Source organism: Heterodontus francisci, unplaced genomic scaffold (assembly GCF_036365525.1).
Source record: "Heterodontus francisci isolate sHetFra1 unplaced genomic scaffold, sHetFra1.hap1 HAP1_SCAFFOLD_106, whole genome shotgun sequence".
Taxonomy (NCBI): Eukaryota; Metazoa; Chordata; class Chondrichthyes; order Heterodontiformes; family Heterodontidae; genus Heterodontus; species Heterodontus francisci.
The window spans coordinates 5,131,222-5,154,080 of record NW_027140940.1 but is presented as its reverse complement, the minus strand read 5'-3'; the positions used below and the strand labels follow the sequence as shown (position 1 = coordinate 5,154,080).

Below are 22,859 nucleotides of genomic sequence, written 5' to 3'. Positions count from 1 at the left end.
CCTTCAGATGTCATATATTTCCTGACTGCACATTTTCAGAGCAGAGAAAAAAGACTGATGTCAAAGAGGTCAGACTTATCCAATCACGAACATCAACATCCATCTTGCTCATTTAAATCTAAATACAGCAGCACTGCCCTTGGAACATTTTTCTCTATTAATTGCTGCATCCTGTTTTGAACAAAAAAAAATCATCTTGCCATTTCTTTGGTTCGATCAAGCAACAGGTGGACGTGTGGTGGGGCAGACATTGGAGATTGAGGTTTCACATTAAAGTCGTGAGAGAAGATTGATAAGGCTAATTATTGAAGGCTGTATTCTTTACAAGGGCCATGTTTAGACAGGACCTGGGGTAGCTGACACAGCCTTCACTGTATTGGGTTGATTCTGTAACCTGCCCGTCAGTCCAGTGCGATTGCAGCAGGACCAGCCTGGTCATGTGACTCTGCAATACAGTGAGAGGGCGAGGCTTGTGCTGGCTGCTGTGTGATTGGCTTCTGTTCTTTTCGTGATGTCACCTGCAGACAGGCTTTAACCCCTGGTTGCAATTCATCAGCTGGAGTTACCATGGACAGGAGCTGGAGTTGGCAGCTGACCCTGTGAGTGAGTTTAGTCCATATAAATAGGAGAAAGTATAATGTTAATTTGAACAACATTTTATGAATGACAAAGATGGTGAAATTAAGTATAAACAGAGTAGTGTAAACGACAGTGAAGGCAAGAGTTCCTAGAGTATGTTCAGGAAAATTTTCTCCAACAGAATGTTGTCAGTCATTGTATCATAAGGTTTAGACTGACTGTGGAAAAGGACAAAGAGCAATCCAGTGTAAGAATAATTAACTGGGAGAAGGCCAACTTCACGGGGGTAAGAATGGAGCTGGGGTGAATAAATTGGAGTCAAATGCTGACAGGAAAACCAATCGATAAACAATGGGTTACGTTCAAAGAAGAGATAGTTCGGGCACAGTAAAGGTATGTTCCCTCGAAGGGGAAAGGTAGGGCAAATAAATCCAGAGCTCCCTGTATGTCAAAAGAGGTAGAGATTAAGATAAAGAAGAAAAAGCGTGCTTATGACAGATGTCAGGTAGAAAATGCTATTGAAAATCAGCCTGAAAATAGAAGATCCAGAGGGGAAGTGAGAAAGCAAATGAGAAAAGCAAAGAGAGAGCATAAAAAGAGACTGGCAGCTAGCATTAAGGGAAATCCCAAAGTTTGCTGTAGGCCTATAAATAGTAAAAGCGTGGCAAAAGGTGCAGCGGGCCCGATTAGGGCCCAGAAATGGGATTTACACATGGAGGCAGAGGGCATCGCTGAGGTATTAAATGAACACTTTGCATGTGTCTTCACCAAGGAAGAAGATGCAATCCAGGCAATGTCGAAAGAGGAGTTACGTCGGACACTAGATTGGTTTAAAATTGATAAAGAGCAAGTATTAGATAGTCTCTCTGTACTTAAAGTGGATGAGACACCAGAACCAGATGAGATGCATCCAGGTATACTGAGGAAAGTGAGGGTGGCAAGCGCAGAGGTACGAGCCATAATTTTTCAGTCTTCCTGAGACTCTGGGGTGGTGTCAGAGCACTGGAGAATTACAAGCGTTACACCATTGTTCAAAAAGGTCGGTAAAGATAATCCCAGTAACTACAGGCCAGTCAGTTTAACTTCGGTGGTGGGAAATCTTCTAGAAACAATAATTTGGGACAAAATCCATCGTCATATGGACAAATACGAGTTAGTTAAGGAAAGCCAGCTTGGATCTCTTAAAGGGAAATCATGCTTAACTAACTTGCTTGAGTTTTTTTGAGTAGCTAAAACAGAGGGCTAATGAGGGCAATATAGTTGATGTGGTGTACATGGTCTGTCAAAAGGCGTTTGATACAGTGCCACATAACAGACATGTGAACAAAGTTATAGCTCATGGAATAAAATGTATAGTGGCAAAATGGATACAGAATTGGCTGAGTGACAGGAAACAAAGAGTGGCGGTGAATGGATGTCTTTTGGGCTGGAGGAAGGTTTGTATTGGAGTTCCCCAGGGAGCAGTGTTGGGACCCTTGCTTTTCCTGATATATATTAATAGAACAAAGAACAAAGAACAGTACAGCACAGGAACAGGCCATTCGGCCCTCCAAGCCTGCGCCGATCTTGATGACTGCCGAAACTAACACCTTCTGCACTTCCAGGGCCCATATCCCTCTATTCTCTTCCTTTTCATATATTTGTCAAAAGATGTCTCTTAAACGTCGCTATCGTATCTGCTTCCTCCACCTCCCCTGGCAGCAAGTTCCAGGCACTCACCACCTCTGTGTAAACAACTTGCCTCGCACATCCCCTCTAAACTTTGCCCCTCGCACCTTAAACCTATATCCCCTAGTAACTGACTCTTCCACCCTGGGAAAAAGCTTCTGACTATCCACTCTGTCCATGCCGCTCATAACTTTGTAAACCTCTATCATGTCGCCCCTCCACCTCCGTCATTCCAGTGAAAACAATCCGAGTTTCTCCAATCTCTCCTCATAGCTAATGCCCGCCAGACCAGGCAACATCCTGGTAAGCCTCCTCTGTACACTCTCCAAAGCCTCCACGTCCTTCTGGTAGTGTGGCGACCAGAATTGCACGCATTGATCTAGAAGTAGGTGTACAGGGCACAATTTCAAAGTTTGCAGATGATACAAAACTTGGAAGCATTGTGAACTGTGGGGAGGATGGTGTAGAACTTCAATGGACATAGACAAGTTGGTGTAATGGGATTATAAGTGGCAGATGATGCTTAATTCAGAGAAATGTGAAGTGATTCATTTTGGTAGGAAGAACATGGAGAGTCAATATAGAATAAAGGGTACAATTCATAAGTGAGTGCAGGAGCAGAGGGACCTCGGTGTATATATGCATAACTCATTGAAGGTGGCAGGACAGAATGAGAGACCAGTTAAAAAAAAACATTCAGCTTCCTGGGCTTTAGAATTAGGGACATAGAATACAAGAACTGATATAAGACATTATTTCGGCCTCAGCTGGAGTATTGCATCCAGTTCTGGGTATTGCACTTTAGGAACGATATGAGGTTATTGGCGAGAGTACAGGAAAGGTTCACGGTAATGGTTCCAGGTATAAGGAATTTCAGTTATGATGATAGATTGGAAAAGTTAGGACTGTTTTCCTTGGAGAAGAGAAGGCTGAGAGGTGATTTGATTGAGGTATTCAAAATCATGAAGGGTCAGAAAGACTAGATATGAAAAAAACTTCCCACTCATGAATCGATCGAGAATGTAAAAGTAATTTAAAGTAATAGGTAAGAGAAGCTGAAGCAACATGAGGAAACCCTTTTTCAATCAGCGAGTGGTTGAGGTCTGGAATGCGCTGCCTGAGAATGTGGAGGTGACAGCTTCAATTGAAACATTCAGAAAGGAATTGTACTGTTATATGAAAAGGAGGAATGTGCAAAGTTATAGGGAGAAGGCGGGAAAATGGTTCAAAGTGAATTGCTCGTTCGCAGACCCAGTGCAGGGACGATGGGCCGAATCGCCACCTTCTGTGCTTGTATGATTCTGAGAGAGGGATATCAGTAGAGACAGATAGACAGAAGGAGACTGAGAGACAATAGAAGAGAGAGGAGGGGATTGTACAAGTGTGTGAGAGAGCGGCCTCTGAAACTTTTAATTTGATCCATTCTCCCTGTGATATTGAAAGTTATTGGTTCCTGTGAGATGAATGAAGATGGTCCATCCAATAGCTATAAGGATCTCAGAAGGTTAAATATAAATGGTGCTCCTTTGTAAAATGTCCTTACGACTGCATTCTGGCATCAATCAAGAAAATTAAACTTTGAACGCAGAATGAATACAGAGGGATTAAAGTGTCTCTCGTGGTGGAGACAAAATAAAACCATGACAGTGGATGAAGGCATCGCCTCATCATTGTGAGGAAAGTAAACACAATAAGAATCCTTCCGAGCTGCAAAAGGGATGGTGGGTGAGGTTATGGAACTCGCCAGTCTGTATGAAAGCAGTTACAGTTAAAAGTCTGCGAGTTGGATCTTGGAATGGAGATGCTTCTCGGCAGTGAGACGAGCTGCCTTCTTTTGCAGCTTCTGCTAATGGGGACACCCTTAAAGCTCTGAGCTGAATGGCATGGGATTCAACGCCTTTCACTTATAATAAAGTTGTTAATGTGGGCCAGTCATCTGAATACTCCAACTGGAGTAGCTTCATGGCCAATAATATGGAGTAGGGGTACTACCTGACATGTAACAGTGGGATCACCAGTTATAATGTTATAATAGAGTCACCAACAGCCATGTTGGAGTATGATGACCACCAGCAATTTTAGAGTAAGGTTACCATCAGTAATGTTACAGTAAAATCACCACGTTAGAATAGGGTCACTATCGGGAGTAGAATCACCACCAGCAATAATGGAGTGGGCTCGTCACAAATAATGTTACAATAGGGCTGCTAATATTACTGTTTTGTAAAGGTCAACAACAATACAATTAGAATAGATTCACAATCACTGACGTTCGGGCAACGTAACTACTATTGATGTAAAAGGATCACCACCAATGATGTTAAAGTAGGGTGATCGCCAGTAATGTTAGTACAGGATCACCATCATTAATGACAGGATGTGGTCATCACCATTGATATCAGTGTATAGTTACCTTCAGTTATGTTTGACTGGGGGCAGTATTAGTAATGCTGAAGTAGGGCATCACCAGTACTGTTGGTGTGTGGTCACTATCAGTAATGTTAGATTAAATTCGTTACTGATAATGTCTGAGTAGATTAGCAACAGTAATGTCACACTAGCATTACCATCATGAAGGTTAGAATATGATCATTACTAATAATGTTAGAAGTGAACCACAATCCACAATGTTATTGAGAAGTCATCATCAGTGATGATAGAGTCCAGTCATCGCTACTAATCATCCAAGTGTAGCATAAATCTAAATTCTACAATGAATCAGTGAAGACTTAACAGAACTGATATAAGGCTTCGAGAACACAAAATAGTTTCCAGGTGCAATGTTTCGTTGAGCGTTCAGAGGGCATGCGCAGCACACATTCCCTCGAGAACTACTTGCTGTTGATATAATTTAATGGCAGTAGTTGCAAGGACTGAGCGGCACAATTTCCCCATGGCTTTCCAGTTTGTGAAGTGACTGTAACAAATGCTAATTATTGTGTCACCTCATTTTCTCACTTGGGCACGGATTGTTCTATAAAGGGGGAGCATTGATGGATTTCGGATATAGTGCAGTCAGAATTACGAAGCTGGACAGAATTCGCACCTTCTTCGACAAAATGCAGTGGCCAATAATTCTACAGGTAAAGGACGTTTACTACCCTCTTATTGCTACCTTTGGTGCCCCAGGTAAGTCCTGTTGTCCAATAGCTGTTGATTATCTCACTGTTAATGGTTATTTAACGGATCACGAGAATGTCTTCATTGCAGAGCCGGAATGTCAGCGGGAATTTCACCAGATTGAACAACGGTTGAGGCACTGTTCCAGTTGGTGTTTCGTGAATATAAGACGTTTAATTTTCTCGTTATACTGCGGGAGGGCAATGTTGTTACCGTTTCTCGCCAACAGCTCACAGAAGAATGTGTTCCTTGGAGTCCAATGTAATTATTTATTTTGTAGCGTTATTCCTTCTCTACTTAAGTTGACAGTTCTTCGGACTACAGGCAAGTCCAACTAAGAGAGATTGGGAAATATTTTTTTTCTAACGATTGCAGCTCAGGGAGCCACTCCCCTTCCCTCGGCTGAAATAACCTTTCTTCTTCCACCAGCTCCCGCTCCGTTCCCGAGCAGCTCCTTAGAGCCATTAGAAATGGAAAACGTGCCGAAGATTGAACTAAATTGAATGTTTTGTCTCAGCTAAAAGTTCTTTTTGAATTCATGTCCTTGCAGTAATGGTTTGGAAATTGTACTGAATACTGCATACATCTGATGCTGTTAGCGAGATTCCTATCTCCAAATAAACTGAAGAAGTTAATGTAAAACTCCATCTATCGCCGCATGGGACCGCACTGGTATCATATCAAACTGGGCTGTGGAATCACACGGCACAAGCCTCATTGCAAGATGGCTTTACTGTTGAACACAGGAATAAAATATGTGTTTGAATTTATGTGTGGGAATCCATCAATTTATTGACAGCTAAATATTAACAATTTATAAAGCCATCTAAAGTTTCCCCCGAATGGACTATTATTTACAACAGTACTGTCTGTCTCTGTGAGGTACTCTGCCTTGACCTGGGCCGCAGATTATAGTAATGGAGCTCAATCTGCTGTGGAAATTATACTGGCAGAGAAGAATGATGGACACTGATATGATAACTCTGGTTTACACTCCCGCCCAAAGTCAATACACCCTCTGTGACTGGGTGGTGGTGGGGGTTGCTTTCCATTGCCATTCATGCTACGGCCTCTGGGCAAACCTCGTCCTGTGGCCTTGATATGGTCTGAATGAAGTATGCTGGAAGGGTAGTGAGGTTATAATCATTTATTGGTTTGAAAGAAAAGCTGTCAATGCTTGTCAATATTATAAATAAGATTCAGTCTAAGTACAAACACACATATGTCATTTTGCTCACAACATGCTCTAGAAAGTGTCTGCCTGTCTCCGTAACTTAAATCTTCTCCCTCTTTCTTGCAGCAAACCTATTGACAATTGTAATTCTCTCCAGAGGAAATTGCGGCCTCTCCAAGTGTATTTCTGTCTACATGGTGGCCATGGCAACAGCAGATCTACTGGTCATGCTCTTTAATATAATCGGGGTTAATATTTTGAGTAAACGCTTTCCACATTCATTCCTCTCCTACACTGCCGTCTGTAAGTTCATGATCTACATGCTTTGTACCAACCACGGTATGTCGGTGTGGTTTACAGTCTCCTTCACATTTGATCGACTTGTAGCTCTATGCTGTCAGCAGTTAAAAAGAAAGTATTGCACCGTGAGAACTGCAGTGGCAGTATTAACAACCCTTTCCATCCTGATATATTCACAGACCATCCCCTTTTGGTTTGTGTACGAACATAAGCAAATAATTAACAATATTCACTGGTTTATCCGCCCCAGTGTGGCTTTTATTTCATCGCCTGCAGGTGCAGCGTACCTCCTCTTACAGAATATCATTTATACATGGCTTCCCTTTGCTCTGATATTACTGTTAAACGTTTTGACAGTCAGACGTATTTTAATAACTAGTAGAGCGCGCAGGGGACTCCGGACTCACAGCAGTGAAAGTCCGAGAGATCAAGAGATGGAGAATAGAAAGAAATCCATTATTTTACTGTTCACTGTATCGGCCAGTTTTATATTGTTAAATCTACCGTCTGCCGTGAGCCATGCAACGAGCAGCATAGCCGTGCATTACCGACCCGATTATACATCTCCTGCATACATCGCCGATCAAACCGGAATTATGCTTCAGTATTTGAGTTCCTGCACAAATACGTGTATTTATGCCGCTACTCAAACTAAATTCAGGGAAGAGCTGAAGAAAGTGGTGAAATCTCCGTGGACACTGGCTGTGAGATTGTTTTCAAAATGAAAAAAAGAATCCAAGCAAAACGTCCTGTCCTAACTAGAGTTTAGTTCGACCCCGTGTTCAGTTTTAGAATGACATTCTTTATGTTTTACGGAATAGGATTGTTGTTATGAAAATGAGCAGGTATAAGAAAACATTGCTTCCATTTTCTGCCGTGTGTTTGATGTCTTCTGCTTTCCCCGGATGAACAGAATCGTTTCCTGCTAAAGCAGCGAATATTCCTCTCAGTCTTCAAAGATAATATTCAGGATTGATCTTCAGCAGAACAGCGTTACCATCCTCAGACCGCAGGCACTGGAATGAGATACATCTGTTTAATTGAATGAAAATGTTCCCTTTAGTGAATAAACAATGTATTACAGTCGTGGCTATGGGAAATGGTTCTAAGTTTTGGTAAGAATATTGCTGACTCTGGTCTCCCCATCAGATTCACCACCATTGTAACCTGGACCAGTAGAACGGGCCACTGTCTCCTGATACAGGGCTGGTGCTGGAAGACTGGAGAATTGTAAATTATACATACTTGCTCAAAGAATGGTGCAATGATAACCCCAGCAAATACAGGCCAGTCAGTTCATCTCGGTGATGGGAACGCTTTTAGAAAAGATAAACCGGAAGAAAGTTAACAGTCACTTGGACAACTGTAAATTAATTAAGTAAAGGCAGCAAGGATTTGTTAAAGGCAAATCGATTTTGACTAGAGTGGATAAATATATTGATCTCGTGACCGAGAGTAATGAGGGTAATGGGGTAGATGTGGTGTACATGACATTTCAAAATGCGTCTGACAAAGTACCACAAAACAGGTTTGTGAGAAACGTGACAGCCCATGGAACAGTGGCAGCATGGATATAAAGTTGGCTCCGTGGCTGCAAACAATATACCGGTGGTGGTTGCTTTTCGGGCTGGAGAGAGGTATAGAGTGGCGTGTCCCCAGGGGTCAATGCTAGGATCACTGCTATTCTTGATATATGTAAATAACTTAGACTTGGGTGTGCAAATCAACATTTCAGAGCTTGTTGATGACATGAAACTTCGATGTACTGTGAACTGTGAGGAGGGCAGAGAGAGATTTGAAGAGGACAAAGGCAGTCTGGTTGAATGGAGAGACACGTGGCAGATGAAATGCAATGCAGAAAAGTCAGTAAAGTGCAGTTAAGGTCTTTAATTGTTAGTTTTCTCTGGGAGATGGTTGTGTTCTTGCTTTTGCTGAGCAATGAGAAAAATATATTTGAAAGCTTGCCCTCTACTGGAAACATCAAGTTCATCCAGCAGAGATTGTAATCAAACAAGTTCAGACCCCTGGATCTGAGAAAGATAACCAGAAAGGAGAGGAAGGACGTGTATCGGATGTCTCATGCTGGATGATCTTGGGAATCGCTGTGTGCAGTAGTGCACATGAAACAACCAATCTGAGACATGCATGGTGAGGATGCTCCGAAGAACGGGCCCAAAACATGGCCAGTCACGCTGACAACACCATGACAAGAAATCTGTACTGTGGCTCTGGGCAGTTCAATATGTAAAGACCTGGGTAGGGATCTGTGCAATAGAATATTTCGAGATTGTCATATGATGTTGATGAAATGTTGTTTAGAGATGTCCTTAAATATTCTAAAGCCATGTGATTGGGACACTTTGAGCTGATGGTTAATCATACCATGCTGAAGTCTGACAATATTATGCTGTATTGTTTTCTTTATATTTTAGAATTATCAATATTTAGTCTTTGCCTATTAAACAGGGAAGTATGTTACCCTGAAGTACCATTGGATCCTTATACCAGGACTGAACCTACAGCAGTGCTTAGTTTCAGGAAGTGAGAAGCATCATTGAAAACTTGCTGTTGTATTCCGATTCATAAATTTCAGAGAACGTCAATCAATGGAAATCTTGTGCGAAGGTCCTAGTTCTGCAAAGGGAACATATGTCATACTTCATCATTTGAAGTGACATCAATGATAAAGAGACAAAGTTAGATTGATAATTTCACCTTTCACTTCATAGAGTTGTAATGATATAGACCAAAATTGAAAGTACCGGTGAGATAGAGAACTAGCGTTATAATATTGGTTAGACCAATGTAAAAACAGCTCGTTCAGCAAGGAAGATTATCGTAACTCATAAAGAATAAGTAAATTAAATTCTCCTTAAATGAAGCTGAATTTTAACTTTGATATAATAATGTAACACAGAATGGTCTGGAATTCCACATGGTGGACTGAGAGAAACACATCAAAACGATTAGTTTGTAATGAGCATTTGACTTTTATAAAAGCCGAAGGCACTGAATTCAGAATGGTCACAAGATTTAATCCCCAAGCATCCGTCATCTAGTGTGGCTGTAATTTATACATTTCACCTCTATGTTTACATACTATTGCATGTACTGAGTGCTCAATCAACAAATGTAATCTCACTCCTATATTCCAGAAACTTATTAAAAGCCATACACCCAGCACAAGACTTACTTGAAATGTGAATGGGCTCCATTTAATAATGGCTGCATTTGCTGAAAACGCAACCACTAGGTGGCGCGGTACTGGCGGATGCGCAAATGCAGCCTCGTCACTACCATGTCTCAGGCAGCTTCCAGTCAGACAAATGGCGCTGATCAATTTGTCACAAAAAAAAATTAAAGCCAAACGTCCTCAATGGCTGCAATTGCCGCTTCCATCTCACCCCCAACATTACCCCACTCCATCCTGCCATCACGCTTCTCTTCAACGTTTACCTCCCACACCCATCTGCACGCACCACCACCACCACCCCGCCCCGCCTCCCCCACCTCGCTGCTGCCTTCCCTCAGCTATTCACTCCAGGCCTTGCCCCTTCCCCCGCCGCCCTTCGGCTGCTCACTCCCGCATTGCCGCTTCAGTGATTCGTTCCCTGCCGCTCTGCTCACACTCTGTGTTTTCAAGCATCACTCCGTGAATATAATTTTATTCTTAACTTTCATAGTAAAGCATGGATAGAGCTTACGAGCTGAATTTTTGTTCTTCAATGGAACGTATTTGTTTTGAACAGTTTGAAATGTTTCTTTAAATGTTCCCACTGTTTTTTTTTACCGCCATTGTGATTACTCCCTTTATCCAATCAACCTGAGTCAGCTCTCCCATCATACCTGTGTAATTGGCTTTGTCTAAGTTTAAGATTCTTGTTTGGGACTGGCGAATGTCACTCAAATTTAAAATGGAATTCAATTGTATTGTGATCACTCTTTCCCCAGCAGATCTTTTACTATGAGATTACTAATCAACGCTGCCTCATTGTGCTTCTACACAGGGCAATAATGGTGATGGTGCTTTGATACTGCTGCTCAGCCATTAGCCTGTGGCAAGTCTAATTTATCCTGAATAAAATATAACCACTGTCACCAATCAGGTTATCACTTTGTATCATTTAGGAAGGGATTAAATGGTTAATTGACTGTTACTTCAAATTTCATCGACAGCCAAAGTTGTGATGACACAAAGATAGGTGGCATAATAAGCAACGTAGCTAGTAATATCAAATTACCAACAGTTGTTAATATATTTTTATTTTTTAAGAGATACAGCACTGAAACAGGCCCTGAAGTCCACCGAGTTAGTGCCGACCATTAACCACCCATTTATGCTAATCCTACACTAATCCCATATTCCTACCACATCCTCACCTGTCCCTGTATTCCCCTACCACTTATTTATACTGGGGGCAATTTGTAATGGCCAATTTACCTATCAACCTGCAAGTCTTTTGGCTGTGGGAGGAAACCGGAGCACCCGGAGAAAACCCACGCAGACACAGGGAGAACTTGCAAACTCCACACAGGCAGTACCCAGAATTGAAGCCGGGTCGCTGGAGTTGTGAAGCTGCAGTGCTAACCACTGCGCCACTGTGCAGTAAGTAAATGGGCAATCTCTGGAAAGTGGATTTCAATGTAAAGAACTGTTTGGTGTCACCAATTTAGACCTAAAGAGGATAGAACATGTAAACTCTAAATGAGTAATAGAAACAGTTGAGGCTCAAAGAGATTTGGGGATCTATGTGCAACAATTGTTAAAATGTCATGAACAGGTACAGAAGATAATGAAAAGAGCAAATCAAATGCTAACCTTTTATATTGTGAGGACTAGAATACAACGAGATCGAAGTCATGCTTCAGCTATACAAAGCCCTGATGACACCACACCTGAGCAGTTCTGGGCACCACACCTGAGGAAGGATATATTTGTCTTGAGGGAGCGGAGGGTAGATTTACCAGAATTATACCTTGGGTCCAAGTTTAAATTACAAGGATAGATTACACAAACTGTCTTGCATTTCTTGGAATTTCGCAGGGTAAGGGGTGATTTGATTGAAGATTTCAAGAGATAAAGGGGAACTGATAGGATAAGTAGAAACTCTGCTGGTTGGGATTCTCAGATTTGGCAGTCTAGTCTAAACATTAGAGCCAGGCAGTTCAGGACTAAAATTAAGGAACACTTCAACACATAAAGGATGGTAGAAGTTTGGAACTTCCTTCCACAAACAGCAATTGATGATAAATCCGTTGTTAATTTTAAAACTAAGACTGAGAGGTTTTTGTTATCCAAATGTATTCAGGAATCTGAGGCAAAGGTGGGCATATGGAGCTAGGTTGCAAATCAGCCATTTACCAGAAGGTTCCAGGGATTTTAGTCACAAGGTTAGGTTGGGAAAGTTGTGGCTGTTCTCCTTGGAGTTTGAGGGGCGATTTGATAGAGATATACAAGATTATGACAGGCTTTGATAAGTTTGACAAGGAAAAGCTGTTCCCATTAATTGATGGTACAAGACCTAGGGGATACAAATTAAAGGTTTGGGGCAAGAGATGCTGAGGGAATGTGAGGAAGAACATTTTTACACAATGACCTGGAACCTGCTGCCCACAAAGGTGGTGGAAGCAGATAATTTCAAAATGAAATTAGATAGACTTCCAGGGCTACAGGGATCGAGCCAGGAAGTTGGACTGACTGAATTGCTCTGCGAGAACCAGCATGGACTTGATGGGCCGAATACCTTCCTTCTGTGCTGTATATGACTTTATGACCTCACTGAATTTCGGAACAGGCTCAAGAGACAAAATGACCTCCTGCTGTTCCTTTTGTTCCCACTATATCTGGTCATCTCACTGACCTGTCTACAATTGTCTCAACAACAAACATCTTCATTCAAATACACATATCCTTCACAACCCACTTCCAACACCACTTCTGCTTGTGTCTGTCACTGCACCAAACTCTCCCCTCAGTAATTTACTATGATAATTTTAAGTTACCAACTATTGGCTCGGCATTTGTCATAATATTTCTATTGCTGTCGATCCCCCAGTGATGACCCGGATCCCAGTAAATTCCTTCTGGTCCGACCTCCATCTTCGGGATTCAAATGTATCTGGTGCACAACTGGTTCAACCATCCATCAGCAGATCTGACTGAACCACATCAAACACTAACTTTATGTAATGGAGACATTCAGATAAAAATGCTTCGAAATCGCACAAGCAGCAGGTTTTAGTTTCAACAAATTCCGATTCAACATATAATTGTTTGAATAAATTGCCAGGAGTTCCTACGACTGAGAGCATGGGAAAATAAATGGGCTAATACAGTAATCATGGAGAATTCTAAATTTCATACAGAATGGGCAAACCATATTTGCAGTAATAATGTGGAGCATGAAACATAGAAACATAGAAAATAGGAGCAGGAGTAGGCCATTCAGCCTTTCGAGCCTGCTCCGCCATTCATGATGATCATGGCTGATCATCCAACTCAGTAACCTGTTCCCGCTTTCGCCCCATACCCTTTGATCCCTTTCGACCCAAGAGCTATATCTAACTCTTTCTTGAAAACATACAATGTTTTGGTTTCAGGTGCTTTCTGTGATAGTGAATTCCATAGGTTCACCACTCTCTGGGTGAAGAAATTTCTCCTCATCTCAGTCCTACAAGGTTTACCCTGTATCCTTAGACTATGAGCCCTGGTTCTGGACCACCCACCATTGGGGACATCCTTCCTGCATCTACCCTGTCAAGTCCTGTTCGAGTTTTATAGGTTTCTATGAGATTCCCGCCTCACTCTGCTGAACTCCAGCGAATATAATCCTAAACGACTCAATCTCTCCTCATACATCAGTCCCGCCATCCCAGGAATCAGTCTGGTAAATCATCGCTGCACTCTCTCTATGGAAGAATAACCTTCCTCAGATAAGGACACTAAATCTGCACACAATATTCCAGTTGTGGCCTTACCAAGGCCCTGTATAATTGCAGCAAGACATCACCGCTCCCGTACTCGAATCCTCTCGCTATGAAGGCCAACATACCATTTGCCTTTTTTACCGCCTGTTGCAGCTGCATGCTTACCTTCAGTGACTGGTGTATGAGAACACCCAGGTCTTGCTGCATATTCCCCTCTCTCAGTTTACAGCCATTCAGAGAATAATCTGCCTTCTTGTTTTTGCTGCCAGGTGGATAACCTCACATTTATCCACATTATACTGCATCTGCAATGCATTAGCCCACTCAGTCAACTTGTCCAAATCACCCTGAAGCCTCTCTGCATCCTCCTCACAACTCACCCTCCCACCCAATTTTGTGTCATCTGCAAATGTGGAGATATTACATTTACTTCCATCATCTAAATCATTAATATATGTTGTGAATAGCTGCGGTCCTAGCACTGAACCCTGTGGTACTCCACTAGTCACTGCCTGCCATTTGGAAAACGACCCATTTATCCCTACTCTTTGTTTCCTGTCTGCCAACCAATCTTCTATCCATCGCAATACACTACCCCCAATTCCATGCGCTTAATTTTACATGCTAATCTCTTATGTGGGACTTTGTCAAAAGGCTTCTGAAAGTCCAAATACACCACATCCACTGGCACCCCCTCATCAACTCCACGAGTTCCATCCTCGAAGAATTCTAGTAGGCCTGTCAAGCATGATTTCCCTTTGATAAATCCATGCTGACTCTGTCCCATTCTACCACCGGTCTCCGAGTGCTGTGCTATAAAATCTTTGAAAATGGACTCTAGAATTTTCCCCACTACCGACGTCAGGCTATAATTCCCCGCTTTCTTCGACCTTGCTTTTTAAATAGTGGGGTTACATTAAATACCCTGCAATCTGGAGGAACTGTTCCAGAGTACAGAATCTTGGACGATGACCACCAATGCATCCACTATTTCTACGGGCACTTCCTTAAGTACTCTGGGATGCATACCATCAGGCTATGGGGATTTATCGGCCTTCAATCCCATCAATTTCCCAAACACCATTTCCCTACTAATACTGATTTCCTTCAGTTCCTCGCTCTCACTAAGCCCTGTGTTCCCCAACATTTCTGGTATGATATTTGTGTCCTCCTTTGTGAAGACAGAACCAAAGTTTGCAGTTAGTTGGTCAGCCATTTCTTTGTTCCCCATAATAAACTCCCCTGTTTCTGATTGTAAGGGACATACATTTGTCTTCACCAATATTTTTCTCTTCACATACTTATATGAGTTCATGGTATGTCTCCAAGATAGTTATCTTGATCAGTATGTTGATGAACCACCTGGGAACATGCTATATTGGATCGTGTATTGTGAAATGACGAAGAATTCATGAATAACCTGTAGTAAAGAGGCCTAAAAGGAAGGATTTTATATTTAGTTTGGAAGTGATTTAATTAAGTCCACAACTGAGATCCTAAATCCAAGCAAAGCGAACGGCACAAGTATGTTGGGCAAATTGGTAAAGGTAGTTTGAAAACTACATTAAAATATATGATGATGGGAAAGCAATGGGTAGCATGTAATAAAATAAATGGATAATTTGTAAGAAATATGCATTCCTTCAAGGCATAAAAACTGTGTTTAAGAAGGGGAGTTAAATATACTATTAGTTCAAAAGAATAAGCTTATAATGTTGCCATGATGTTACTACAGAAAGGTGAGAGGAGTATAGAAAGTGTGGGGGGGGGGGGGTGGTGGTGGGGGGCGGTGAAATCAAAAAGGAAATGAGGAAAGCAAAGAGAGAGCATGACAGAATATTGGCAAGCAAAATCAAGGTGAACCCAAAGATGTTTAATCAATACGTTAAGAGTAAGAGGATAACTAAGCAAAGAGCAGGGCCCATAAAAGACTAAAAACGTAACCTATGTGTAAGGGCGAAAGATGTTGATATTGTTCTTAATGAATACTTTGTGTCTGCATAAAAGAGGAGGACAATGCAGGTATTGTAGTTAAGGGAAAGGCATGTGAAGGATTGGATGTGATAAACATAGGGAGAGAGGAAGTATAAATGGGATGAACATCCTTGATAAATCACCAGGACCGGATGAATCGTACGCCAGGCTATTAAAAGAAGCAAGTGATGAAATAGCAGAAGGTCTGACCATCTCTGCCTACATGGTAGCGATAGCAACAGCAGATCTACTGGTCATGATTTTCCATATAATCCTTAGTCACATTTGTACATATCATTTCCCACATTCCTTCCTGTCCTATACTGAAGTTTGTAAGTTTATGATTTACATCAGTGCTACCAGCCTACATATGTCCGTGTGGTTTACAACCATGTTCACATTCGACAGATTTGTAGCTATATGTTGTCAAAGGTTTAAAACAAAGTATTGCACAGTAAGAAATGCAGCTGTGGCTATAACAACAGTCTCTGTTCTAGTCTTTTCACACAGCGTCCCATTTTTCTATGCATTTCAATCTGAGAAAATACTTAACAATATCGATTGGGGTTGTCAACCCAGTCAGGACTTCTTTTCATCGCCTGCAGGAGTCGGGTTCTTCTGGTTACAAAGTATTTTAGTGACTTGGATTCCTTTTTGTTTGATATTATTGTTTAATTGTTTGACAGTCAGACAGATTGTTGTTGCAAGTAAAGCGCGCAGGGAATTGCGGGGTCACAGCAGCGAGAACCAGAGTGATCCAGAGATGGAAACCAGAAGGAAAACCATCATTTTACTATTCAGTGTATCGGGCAGTTATATAGTGCTGCGGCTGACAAATATCATTAGTTTTTGAACTACCGGACTGGCAGATACAGCACATTACCGGGGCGATTATGCAGTCCCTAAGTACATCGCCACTGAAACCGGATATATGCTCTTGTATTTGAGTTCCTGTTCAAACACGTGTATTTATGCGGCTACACAAACTAAATTCAGGGAAGAACTAAAGATGGTGCTGAAATATGTTTGGATATTTAGGGTATTGGGTGAAACAAAGAACAAATCAAACGAAGATTTCTTGTCCGAAAACGTGTTATAATTACAGGCGGTGTTCATTTTCGAATGGCCGTTTTTCTGCGAGGACAAACGCGGATTGTTGTTGTGAAACTGTACAGGTATCAGAACATATTTCTTTCACTGCATGCCGTCTGTATGATGTCGATATCTTTATCCGGATGAACATAATCACTTCCTGGTGCCGAGTCAGAGCGGACAGTAATGATTGAACTTCAGTGAAGTAGAGTATATGGGGTGTCAGCGGTAACTGCCCTCGACCTCAGCTACTGGAATGAGAGGCTCAGTTTCATTAACTGATAACCTTTTCTTTATTGAAGAAGCAAAGTCTTACAATCATAGTCATTTTGTAATTCTGATGTAATTTTAATTTGAATGGTGCAGGCTCTGGTCTCCTCATCGGACTCTGACCATCCCCATATGGGACCCTCACCCGCCCCCACGCCCCTTGTCCTTCGTGCAATAGAACGGGCTCCTAATAAGTATCTAATGCTGGAAAAAGTAGAAATCTGACTTGCTAATGTGACGTTAGATAGCTATGTTCATTTATATTTATTCAAACTCTCAACTGCTCATCCAAACGTTGGAATGTTACCACAGGAGAAAAATCTGTGCGACCCAATCAGTCCAAGTCGACGTTTACCCTCCACCCTGACAAATAGTTCACTTTACCATCTCTGTCTCAACGTATCTTTTGTCTATTTTTATTTGACCATCTTTTCAATATAATCTTGAATATAAATATAATTTCTGCCTCGGTTAATTCTACTGCCTCACAGCTCTCCATATAAGAAAGTCTCTCCTACCCTTAGTTCTAAACATTTTACATTAAATCTTCAATCACGAGCCGTGCTTTACAGATGCCTCAATAGGAACACACTGCTTCCATATCCTTTCATATTCTTGCATAACGTAAATCACCTGGGCAAGCCTCACCAAAATATATCAAACTTGTCTCAATGAACAAACTAGCGAATGTCAAGAAAGTGTATTTAAAATGGCGAATTGACAGATTTCTGTTGGAAATGCTTCTATCCTTGCTTGTGCTGGAGAATGAGAGGAATATATTTGATAGCTTGTCGCTTTCGGAATCATCAGGTCATGTGGGAAGAGATTCTAATAAAATGCTTCCACATCCCCATTGATAGAAGCCCGAAAGGTTAGGAATAGCTTGAATCAAATGTCTTATGCTGGATGACCTTGGGATATCAGTGTGTGTGCAGAAGTGATGTGTTACCCGTGTCACACTCGGCTTGTAATGTCATGATGAAGATGGTCCGAGGAACGAATCCAAAACGTGGTCACTCAGGCTGATAAGACCACTCCACGAAATGGTTAATGAGTCTCTAGATAGTGAGAGCTTGTTTAAAATGAATTGATAGAGATCTGCGCAAATGATTAGATCGAGATAGATCTATGATCCTGATGACATGCTGTTTAGTGATGCCTGAAAATACTCTAATGTTTCTCGGTATATTATAATAATGTTAAACTTTTGGCATTTTCCTGTTAAACAGGAAAATACGACTCCATTTAAGTCACAACTGGGCGGTTGGACCAGGCTGTAATAGTCATTTTCACGATAATTAATAAGACATTTTACGGAAGCCATGCCAGTGTATTCATAACTTTCAAAGAATTTTAATCATTTGATAACTGGTGATAACTAATTCTGCAAAGGCAAACATTTGTCATATGTCATCATTTGCAATTGTAAGCAATGATACAGAAACAAGGAAAAAAACTAAGAATTCAAAGTCTAACTTGGTATAATTGTACTGAGATAGATCAAAAGTGAAACTATCGGTAAATAAGGAACTGAGGCTATAATATCTGTTCGGCCCATGGAGGAACAGCTGGCTCAGTGAGGGAAAAATCGTTATTGATAAACAATAACTAAACGTTATTCTTTGTATAATTACGTACCACAGAATTGTGTGGATTGCCACACAGAGACAGTGAGAGAAAATGATTCAAAAAAACGACCATTTTGTAATGAGTATCGTCATGAACTCAGAACGGTAAAGCACTTAAATTCCCACGCAATCATCACCGTGTGTGAGCGAAATCTAACATTTTAATTGTGTATTTAAGTACTATTACGTGTTTCTTTTGGGCCTCCTTATCTCGAGAGACAATGGATACGCGCCTGGAGGTGGTCAGTGGTTTGTGAAGCAGCGCCTGGAGTGGCTATAAAGGCCAATTCTGGAGTGACAGGCTCTTCCACAGGTGCTGCAGAGAAATTTGTTTGTTGGGGCTGTTGCACAGTTGGCTCTCCCCTTGCGCCTCTGTCTTTTTTCCTGCCAACTACTAAGTCTCTTCGACTCGCCACAATTTAGCCCTGTCTTTATGGCTGCCCGCCAGCTCTGGCGAATGCTGGCAACTGACTCCCACGACTTGTGATCAATGTCACACGATTTCATGTCACGTTTGCAGACATCTTTATAACGGAGACATGGACGGCCGGTGGGTCTGATACCAGTGGCGAGCTCGCTGTACAATGTGTCTTTGGGGATCCTGCCATCTTCCATGCGGCTCACATGGCCAAGCCATCTCAAGCGCCGCTGACTCAGTAGTGTGTATAAGCTGGGGGTGTTGGCCGCTTCAAGGACTTCTGTGTTGGAGATATAGTCCTGCCACCTGATGCCAAGTATTCTCCGAAGGCAGCGAAGATGGAATGAATTGAGACGTCGCTCTACGTGTACTGCGTGTTTAATAAACATGATATCTCACTTCCGTGTTCATGAAACTTATTGAAAACATTATGCCAACAATAACCTTAGCACTATAAATATGAATGGGCATCATTTATTAATTTTGATTAAATTCCCCCTTTACCTATCACATTTGCTCCACGCCATTCAGAAGTTCAAAAAGCCAAACTCCACACAATTCCATTTGCCCATGGATCTCAGGCTCTGCCAATCTGGCTGATATCCAGCTTCTGTGGGAAATGGTGGTGAATTACGAGCAGTTTTTCTTTGTACCCATAATGGACACATTCTCATTTAACTGAATCCAGACGATCAACAGGATTACGGCAAGAGCCAGGCAGCAGGCAGATGCTGTAATTCCATTGATTATATCAATAGCAATGTATCTGCACCCAACTACAATCGTGAGAAGCCGTTATGTCATCATTCACATCATCCAAAATCAACACGCAAAATAGAAAGCAATGGCATGAAGATGTTAACTGTTGCATTACTACGTCAATTTTATTCCCATATGGTTGTGATACAGCCACCCCTGTTCCTAATTTAAAAGTTGTCGTGTTCCCTTGAGTGTCTTTATTTCTAATTAAACAGTTACTGTGTTCTCCTGACATTCCGTGCCCTCTACTTGTTATTGAAGAGTATCTGTGTTCCCTTGTCACCTACTTCGATAGACATGGTGTCTGTTCCTTGCGCCCAATTCCTAAACTTCTAAAAATTCTGAACTGAACAGTTACTGTGTTCTACTAAATTTCCCTGTTCTCTATTTCTCTATTAAACCGTTAGTATGTTTTCCTAACTTATCCTGTCGTTTATTTCTAATTTAGCAGTGATTATGCTTCGCTAAACTCATTATTTCTAATTAAACATGCACTGTTTTCCGAAATCTCCCTGTTCTCTATTTCGAATTAAACAGTTACTGTACTCCCCGAAATCTCCCTTTTTCTCTTGCTCATTGAAACGTTACCGTGGTCCCCCTAAATCTGCCTGTTCCACATTTCTAATTAAACTGTTACTCTATACCACTAAACTCACGTTTATTTTATTTCTAATTAAATTGTTGTTGCAATCCTCAAAATCCCCTGTCCTTTATATCTATGTAACAGTTACACTGTGAGCGAGGAGGTAAAAGGGCAGATGCTATACATCCTGTGATTGCTTGGGAAGGTGCCATGGGAAAGGGTGAGATGTCAGGGGTGCTGGACAATGAGACCAGGAGGTCACGGCGAGAATGGTCCCTTCTGAATGCTGAGAGGGAGTGGACATGTTCGGTAATAGCATCACCATTGATGTGTCGGAAACGATGGGTGATAAGCCTGTAGATCAAGAGGCTGATGGTGTGGAAAAGGAGGACAATGGGAACCCCATCCCGCTTCTGGGGGGGAAGGGAAGGGGTGAGGGTTGAACTGCGGGAAATGGGTGGACACTGATGAAGGAACTGTCAACCAAAGTGGAATAGGGGGAAGGGAATGCTCAGTTGACGGAAAATGAAGCATATTAAAAGTGCTGCTGTGGAAGGTGGCATCATCTAAACAGATGTGATGCAGATGGAAAAACTGGGAGCATGGAATGGAGTCCTTACAGATGACAGAGTGTGAGGAGGTGTAGTCAAGGTAGCTGTGGGAGTAGGTGGGCTCATAATGAGCATTACTACACAGCCTATCCCCAGAAATGGAGACCGAGAAGTCGAGAAATGGAAGGGAAATGTGATGGTGCAAAGGTGAGAGAAGGGTGGAAATTGGAACTGAAGTTGATGAAGTTTTCCATTTCGGGAAGAGAACAGGAACGTCACTGATACAGTCATCAATGTACCGAAAAAGGAGTTGGGGGAGTGAGCCTGAGTAGGACTAGAACAAGGAATGTTCAACATACCTCACAAAAAGACACGCATAACTAGGTCCCATACAGGTACCCATAGCAACACCTTTAAATTCGAGGAAGCGAGTAGAATTGAAGGAAAAGTTATTCAATGTGAGAACAAGTTCAGCCAGGAGGAGGAGGGTGGCGGTGGATGAGGGCTGTTTGGGCCTCTGTTCAAGGAGGAAACCAAGTGGTCCCAAGCCGTCCTTGTGGGAGATGGAGGTGTAGAGAGACTGGACTTCCAAAAGGAAGAGTTACATCCAGGAAGTATGAAATTTGTGCAATGGTGTAGGCCATCAGAAGAATCACGGATGTAAGTTGGAAGAGACTGGACAAGGGGAGAAATATAGAGTCAAGCGAAAAAGAAATACATTCAGTGGGGCAGAAATATATACAGTGGGGTTCACCAGCGATTGTTGTTGGGACCCCTGCTTTTTTGATACAGATTTAAGGCCTAGATTGGGTACACAGTGTACAGCTTCAAAATATGTGGATGAAATAAAACGTTGAATTAGTGCCAATTGTGAGGATGATAGTGATAAACTTCAAAAGGATATCGGGTGGTGGAATGGGTGAACAAGTGGCAGATGAAAGTTAATGCAGAAAAGTGTGAAGTGATTCATTTTGGTACAAAGAATGAGGAGAGACAATATAAATTAAAGGATAGAATTATAACGGGGTGTCAGACCAGACGGACCTTGGGGATAAATATTGAAGGTTGCAGGGCAAGTTGAGAAAGCATATGTGATCCTGGGCTTTATAAATAGGGGCATACAGTATAAAAAAGCAAAGAGGTTGTGATAAACATGAAGAAACACTTGTTTGGAGTCACCTGGAGTATTGTGTCCAATTCTGGACAGCGCATTTTTGGAAAGATATTAAGGCATTGGAGAAGGCGCAAAAACAATTCACGAGAATGATTCCAGGGATGAGGAAGTTCTGTGACGTATAAAAGTTGGAGATGCTGCGTCTGTTCTCTGTGAAAAGAAGATTAAGAGGAAAGTTGATCGAAAGTTGTTCGAAATCATGAGATATCTGGACAGATTAGATAGGGAGAATGTGTCCCCACTGGCCGAATGATCCAGAACCAGAGGGCACGGATTTAAGATGATTGGCAAAAGGAGCTACTGTGGCATGAGGAAAAACATTTATCCACCGCGAGTGGTTAGGATCTGGAATGAACTGCCTGAGATTGTGGTGGAGGCAAATTCAATCGAGGCCTTCAAAAGAGAACTGGATAGTTATCTGAAGAGAAAAATAATAAGTGGCTACAGGGAAAAGATGGGGAGTGGGACTTATGTTATTCGCTCTTGCAGAGAGCCAGCACGGACCTGACGGGTCAAATGGCCTCCTCTGCTGTAACCTTTCTTTGATTCTTTGATTTTATATTCAAGAGCATTCAGGTACATCTGAATGCAAATATTTTCCAGTCCTTTGCCATTCAAACATTAATCTGTCTTATTTAAAAT

General features: G+C 41.8%; 1 pseudogene; it reads left to right on the top strand.

Annotated features, from left to right (window-relative positions):
• The first annotated feature begins 565 nt into the window (after nt 1-565).
• Nucleotides 566-22,859, top strand: part of LOC137361449 (uncharacterized) — a 42,132-nt pseudogene continuing 19,838 nt past the window's right edge.